The 7021-nt window shown below is 35.9% G+C and overlaps 1 long non-coding RNA gene across 1 annotated transcript in view; it reads left to right on the forward strand.

The window, feature by feature from the left end:
• The first annotated feature begins 1034 nt into the window (after positions 1-1034).
• The window catches only part of LOC108165747 (uncharacterized), a 38174-nt gene continuing 32187 nt past the window's right edge, over positions 1035-7021 (forward strand). The window contains exons 1-3 of the long non-coding RNA XR_001776075.1: positions 1035-1174; positions 1855-1927; positions 5732-5806. This is a non-coding gene — a long non-coding RNA (uncharacterized LOC108165747). The remainder of the gene's footprint in view (positions 1175-1854; positions 1928-5731; positions 5807-7021) is intronic.

Here is a 7021-nt window from a genome sequence, read left to right on the forward strand (position 1 = left end):
ACATACACTGGACTGTGAATTGACAGGACTCCACAGTACTGCAGTTACTCGTGAAGCCTTTAAAAAATGCTGCCTCCTCTCTCACTTGTTGCCGTTTCTAGTTTTGTGTTTTTTATTCAAACTCACTACGCAGTTCGTAAGTTTTGAGTTGGCCTATTTCGCAATGTAACTGATAAAGATTTTGGACACAGAACAAAACTTCACTTCCTAAGTGAATTTGGGATGCTCTTTTATAACCATCGCTATTTCATGCCTGTCTCCGCCTTATAAAAATCCTCAACTCACGTCCTATTTCTTCGACGAGCCTGGATTCCTACCTTATAAGGATTAGGCTTTGGTTTATCTTGAGGATTACTGCTTATCAAAGCAAAGAAAAAAAAAACATAAACCTAAAAATGTTCCAGAGACAAAAGTGGGTAGTAAAGAGTCATACACAAACCAGTAAAGCAGGCAAAAAAACTTTTCATGCATGGGAAGCAGTCAGGGTGACCAACCACAAGGAAAATAGCATTAAAATGGGGCCCAGTGAAAAAGAAAGTTGAACAATGTGTCACCTGCTTTCCCACAGACTGCTGGCTATAAGTCAGGGGTTCTGTTTCCACTTGGATGGTTAAAATAAGGCTTTGGTTTAACTGAAAGCACTTCCCAGATTTAGTCGGAGGGAAAAATCTTCCCTCCGACTAAAGTCCCATCAAACTCTGCAGCACACACACACACGCGCACACACACACACACACATGCAGGCAAACACAGAGAAGAGTCCTCTGTTAATGTAACGCTTCAGTAGGATGAGCATCAGGAGCTCAGGGCACGACCGACAAACAGGCTGCGGGGTTTTTTCTGCTGCAAAGGAAGAAGGGAAAGGGGAAGAAAGAAATATTACTTGACACAGAAAGAAGAAAGGTGAGGGCACTGTGGTGACACCAATCCTCCTCTCAGTCAGTCTTTATGCCCTTCCTGCCTTTCTAATCCTCATTTTAATTTCCATCCCCCTGGATGTAGCTGCCACCTCTGTAACCTTTTTTCTCTCGCATCTGACTATTTCTCCCCTCTTCTTTTTCAATCTCGGCGAACATATCTGTATTATCTTCATCGTGCCATCCTCCGCGCATTCCTCTATCTCCTCATCAGCAACTTGCTGTTGTATTTCTCTTGGAGCCCCTGCGATTTTGGGGTGAGTACGTGAAGCTTTTCAGTTTTCTATGGGATGGGGGGTGGGGGTGGAGGGGTGCTTTTGTAGGAATCTTCAAACAACCATTTCACATGCGTCTTGGTTTCAAGTATCATTTATAAAAGCCTGAAATCCTGCATGGGAAGCAAACTGGGAATGACTGGGGGTTTTCAGATAGGGTTATGATGTATATGTACTCAGTATAGAAATGTGTGCTGCACATAAACACACCACTGTATCTCTCCAGGCAAGAGTTGTTTTTCCTCCAACCTCAGCCTTCAGTTTATCGATATCTACAACACATAGCGCACAACATCAGCCGGGCTTTTTCCCACCGACTCTCCATTTATTAATAGTATACATAGTGTACAGCTCAGTGCTTTGTTCTGTATGATGGCCTCTCAGGAGAGTGTAAATCAAATACAAAGGGAGTGGGAACAATTCATAAAAAGAGATATTTCTCCCCCCCCTCCGTGTTGTCCGCTATACAAAATATGGATGGCGGTGTTTGTGTGCGCAACACAACACCGAAGCTTTTCATCTTTCCAAGAAATCTGAATGTCACTTATCTTAGAGAGAAACTTGTTTGTGGTATGTTTACCTATGGATGCCATATAGCTTTAGGACTTGCTCGTCATCGTCTTTCTCAGTCTGCTTTATCATTTTACTTTTCTTTGTTACAGGGTTCTGACAAGAAGTTATCAGCAGCCGACATCTTACCTGCATTAGAGCTCTCTGAAGGACTTTTAGAGTGAGGTGAGTGACTGCATCGCATTTTATTCTTCCTTTCCTTATCCCAACCGATGAAACAATATCCTGCATTTTAAATGAGCTGAAGCAGCATGAGAGTCGTCTATAGACAGTTGGTGTCTATCCAATGAAGTTTGTTGGATTAGCAAAGTGGGTAACACTTAATTTGAAGGAGTGTGCATAAGACTGACATGACACTGTCATAAACATGACATAACACCTGTTATGAACCTCAACGAGTCTTTATGAATGTGTATGACTGTTGTCATGAAGTGTCATTCGGTAAATAATAACACTTTTAATGCAAAGTTGCTCTAAAAGTTGCATTAAAAGTCCATTAAAAGTGCCAACGTTGCATTAAATTGTCATTATTTACAAAATCATGCAAAGTTGGCACTTTTAATGGACTTTTAATGCAACTCTTAGTGCAACTTTGCATTAAGTGTCATTAAAAACCGAATGACACTTCATGACAACTGTCATAGACATTCATAAAGACTCGTTCATGTTCATGACAGATGTTATGTGATGTTTATGACAGTGTCATGTCAGTCTTATGCACAACCTTTCAAATATAGTGTTACCGCAAATTGACCCCATGTGAACTACAATGCAATTAACTGTGTGAAATACCATATATGATTTAATCCAGTTGTATGTTAAGGAATATTTTTTTAATACACAATTTTTTCATTTATTTTTGCTTTATTTTAACCATTTTCTTACAGTATCAGTACACCAGCAGACACTCTACTTTTACTTTTTAAAATGACTTTCAATGCTAAAGGAAGGAATGAATTGTTGGCCAAATTAATGCAAGGCGAACATGACATACCCCGTGACCAACACTCATCATAACATAACCAGAAAGAGGAAATATTGTAGCTGCCTGAAAATCAGATCTAAATTAAAGTTAAGTGCAAGTTCAGGTATACTTGTAAGATTTTTTTAGATTGGTTTTACAGGAGACCACGGTCTCAAGCAAAATATGTAGAGAGTAATAAGTCAGATGACAATTTATATTCAGTATGAAACATTATGGGGATTCAGAGCAAGATTTTACATTTAAGTCAGGGCTCTTTTGGTGTCTCCTGTGGAGCAAAACTGTATGAGGAAATGGATGAAGTTATCATTAAGAATGTTGATGATCCAGTTATGCAGAAAGTAGAAGCAGTTTTATGCACGTAGATTTTTTTTTTTTGCATGAAATTGTTTTGTTATATTTGTTTATAAATAATTTAATTAAAGTCCAGTAAACCAGACAGCTTAAAAACTTTAGTTCTTCTAATTGAAGTAAAAACAAACAGGAATACTGATTGAAGTGTATATGGCCACCACATAAAAATAAATGTAGAATAGATATTTGTTGTTTTGTCAGATGTAGTGAAACATCAATAGCGGGTGGTTGCATCAAAGCTGATACCTCTATTTGTGAAAAAAAATCTTAAAATTATCATAGAAGATTATTCAATCAGCCCTATTTTCTTATATCCGCCAAGTTTTATTTTGGCAAATATACTTGGTTTCTAATATTTGATAACATATTTTTCTGTTTATGTATTCATTTTTTGTTTCCAATATTACAGACTCATCTCACTTGTATTTCTCATTATCACAATTTGCACTTCAATAAGGAAATTTTATATCAAAATCTGACCTACTATTTGCAAAGGTGGCCTATTCTATTTGACAGTAGTGGTAGTGGACTGTAATGTTTGTAGTAGTTAGAAAAGGTTTGCATGTCGTGTTTGCATGTGTGTTTACTCTGGATATGGTTTCAAACTGATGGTTTTGTCTCTTTTAGTTACATATTTTGCAGCTTGCAGATTTCCATATGCTTTCTTTAGTTTCAATGCGCTGAGCACTGTTGATTTGTGGTAGACTGACCGTGAAACAGAGCTGTGTGATGTGTCATTTATTTTTCAAGTGTACTCCATTGATTTTTATTATTTTTGATACTTTGTCCTTTTTTAACGAGATGTGTTGCTGTCGTCCCTTCTCAGTACATGTCGACTTGAGAAGAATAAAGACTTGATGTCTGATTGACATCTTCCATGGCATTGTTTCTTTTTTCTTTTCTTTTTTTAAATATTATTCAAATTTATTGAATATGTATAACACACCATTAAAATAACACCACATTTGTATGAGAAAGACTGACAGCCATGACTTTAAAAGCAGCTTCTGCACTGTAGTTGTTCATTTTGTACCAAACCAAACAATTTGTTCAACAGGATAATAACTTGAAAAAATACAGAAATCTAATAATCATCCAGAGTTTGGAAGGTTGAATTTAAAACCAATTTATAACAGTATTTATGATACTCAAAGTTTACTTTACAGCCATATTCAGAGTGTTTATGAGAGGATAAATTGTAACGTGTACTGATGGCACTTCTAACAATCCCTAATATTATGTACATAAAGGACTTATAAGAAATGTATAAGACTTTTGAAAAAAGGTTTTAAGTATTTATTTTTCGCAGTTACTTTGTAAATCAGCTAATCAAAAGGAGAGGGCTTATCTACAGTGGAAGTATTTGATTACATTTTGTTGTGATTTAAATGACAAAAAAAAACTTTTCTATACATGCATACAGATGCATATGCCAAAACATTTTTTGTGAATCTTGTTTCAGTTGAATTCACCACAAAATTACATTATTTGATTATAAGTTTTTAGGATTCTGGACAGATATTTTCTCCAGTTGTCTAAAGCTATTTTTGGTGGTAATTTTCAAGATTGATTTTTCCTGTAACGGCATTATGTGTATTTCCATCGCATTATTATCTCCTGTGAAAAAAACAATAAAAAAAACATTTCATTCAGTCCCAGTGTTAGGATTTAAATTGATTTGACAGCCAAAGAGTCACAGAAATAAGTGTCTGTTTTAAAGCTGTGTTAAAAGTAAGTTTCAGGGGGCCTGCATTGCTGCACACATCATTTTAAAAAGACTCTGGCTGATTACATTTCTGCTCAGGCCAACCAGATGGGGCTATGCTGGGAATTAACCATGCAGCATGTACCAATGAAATGATAAGCATCTAATTTGTTCCACCCCACCAAATGTGTCAAAAAGGGTGAAAGGGGGCTGTCAGTCAAACGTGGTGTGCCTACACCCCGACAGTCCTGAGAAGCAGAGGTTTAATGAGGCCAAGTAAGAGAAAAGTTCAGTGACCAGCAGCGTGAAAGGCAAGTTTGGAAGTTACTGCTCTTGCCAAACAAACTTTCGCCTTGGCTTCGAATTAATAATATTAAGAATTAGAAAGGAGTTGAACTTTATTGTGCATCTGAACAGACTATGGTATTATATGCAAAGAATCTTTGAGTGCAACGTTCGACATCTACAAAGCAACAAAATAACCCTGCATAACAAAACAAGAACCCTTCGTGACCTACAAGACACAGAGCTGCTGGAGACAATTTGTGCAATCTATGTTCCCAAAAGAAAGCATGTGTTACTCCCACTGGTTTTATTTTTATTTATTTTTCAGAAATGTCTAGGAGATTCACAGCAATGCTGTCAGTAAACAATTTCGAAATAAATCTGTGGTTCATTTGAACAAAAAAAGAGGAAAAAAAATCAGTATTAGACAGACAAATATATCATGTTTGCCCTGTTTGAACTTAGCAGTTATTTTACTTTTTAGCAACAAATCGCTTTGTTTTAATCACCTGTAAATTAAAAAAAATAAAAATACAAATATCCAACTTAATACTTAAAGTAATACTGGAATAGGACAAATATTATTTCAGGAATATTCTACTACCATGTTTTTTTACTTAATAATAATTTTTCATGGCTCTAGGAAACGTTTCATCCAGGTTCTTTTTCTTCCAATATGAAGCAATTCGCACCAGTCGAGAAATTCAACGACGGACAGGTAAGATTTTAAATCTTTTTGCACTGATTATGCTTCTGTTATGAAGGTATTTATTGATCTATAACCCTTTGGATCTTTTTGCATCTCTGTATGTCTGTCAAAACATCCATTTCCTTGAGGAAAAGGAATAAGAGCAGCAGAGACTGAAGAATGGGGATCATAACAGATAAGCAAGTTGGAAAAACTGAAGAAATGCATTATGATAAAGATCATTTTTAAATAGCAAAGCTTCTGTCAAATATAAACAAACTGAGCTTCTTCTCTCCCATTAGAATCTTCTTTTCTCTGTGCTCAGCTGTTTCTGCTCCTTCATGTGTAAGTAATAAACTCATAATTACTGCCGATAGCTGCAAGAACTAGTGGCCTATAAAAAAAAAAATGCATACGTGACTTGCAAGTGCACGAATGCCTGCAAGTAAAACAAAAGTGCTACTCCTGACCATCTGTCAGATGCACATTAAAAAAAAATCCAAAAGCTAATTCGCTAATTACAAGTGTGTGTCTGTGTACAATTTCTTGTATGTGTGTGAAGTAGAGAGATTATTTGTGATATCAGTTTTTGATGCCAAAGATTCCGGAAAGCCATCATAAATCCAACCCAGATTCTGTTTACATGAGGAGATGGGAAGATCTGCTATCTCTCCTGCTTTACTGTGTGCGGCTCCAAAATTCACACACACACGTTCATAAATAAACACAGATAAAATGGCACCAGACAAAGCTGCAATCACACACAAAAGGCAATATGCAGGCACCATGTTGGAACAGGTCCTATTCTATTATTTTTAAAATATCAAACAATTTCATTTTGATTCAGGTGTTTGACTTAAAATGTAACACATGCAGTGTTTTAATTAAACCATTTGAACCGAAACAGTGTGGATCACTGAACAAAGACAAAAAAAAAAAAAAAAGAAAGACAATTTGGGATTTATGAGTCAAGGCATGAGAAAAAACAAGCAGTAAAATGTTAGGCACAAAATGTCACTGATTTTCTTTTTTTCTTGGATCACAATCAAAATGTTTGTTTTTTTTCCTCACTTTTAAAACCAAAACTAACAAAGTAAAAAGATTAGTAAAGAAAAAAACTAATAATTAAGTAACAGTACAAAGTCAAGCTGATTGTCAGGGTCTGTGTTTTTCCCCCTTTTTTGTTTCTTGGTTTGTTTTCCTTAGTTTAGTTTTTGTTTTATTACTGGTCTCTGAGCCGCTATT

Source organism: Poecilia reticulata, linkage group LG21, assembly GCF_000633615.1.
Source record: "Poecilia reticulata strain Guanapo linkage group LG21, Guppy_female_1.0+MT, whole genome shotgun sequence".
Classification (NCBI taxonomy): Eukaryota; Metazoa; Chordata; class Actinopteri; order Cyprinodontiformes; family Poeciliidae; genus Poecilia; species Poecilia reticulata.